Consider the following 589-nt stretch of genomic DNA (forward strand, 5'->3'; position numbering starts at 1 on the left):
TTGCTATTTAATCCAATCCAATCCTTTATAAAATGCTGTGCCTGTACAAATAAACTGCAGTAAAGATACATCTGAAAATAAAAGTGATTTTAAGAATTGCCCTCTATGATCTCCACAGAGATCTTTGTCAGAAGACATGAAATCACTTTGGACCTCAATCAGTATTAGTAAATGCCTTAGAAACTGACATGATAGTTCAGCTTTCTCTTTGCTTTGATTAAATGAAGTCAGAGGTTTATATATATTTTTAACAGAATGAAAAATGTATTGTCTTTGAGAAGAAAACTAGATATGTTCTGTTGATAACAGTGGTGCAAGTAAACTAATTTTAAGGCAAGGAAGATCTGATGAAGCAATTGGTGAAGGGTTTTATTTCATAAAGGAAACTGTAAAATACTGGCCAAAATAATTCTTGGATGCTTAATCTACTCTTCCTTACAAATAAAAAAGGTAAATGAGTAGCCAAATAGAGAAAAAGTGAAACAAGTACTGCTGGTAAGAGAAAGGTAGGAGGAACTCAGCCATAATCCTTTCTGTTTGGCACCATATGACAGATCAGTGAGCAGGCTGGCTTCAGCCTGCCAGTTGA

Source organism: Geospiza fortis, unplaced genomic scaffold (assembly GCF_000277835.1).
Source record: "Geospiza fortis unplaced genomic scaffold, GeoFor_1.0 scaffold190, whole genome shotgun sequence".
In the NCBI taxonomy this organism is placed as follows: Eukaryota; Metazoa; Chordata; class Aves; order Passeriformes; family Thraupidae; genus Geospiza; species Geospiza fortis.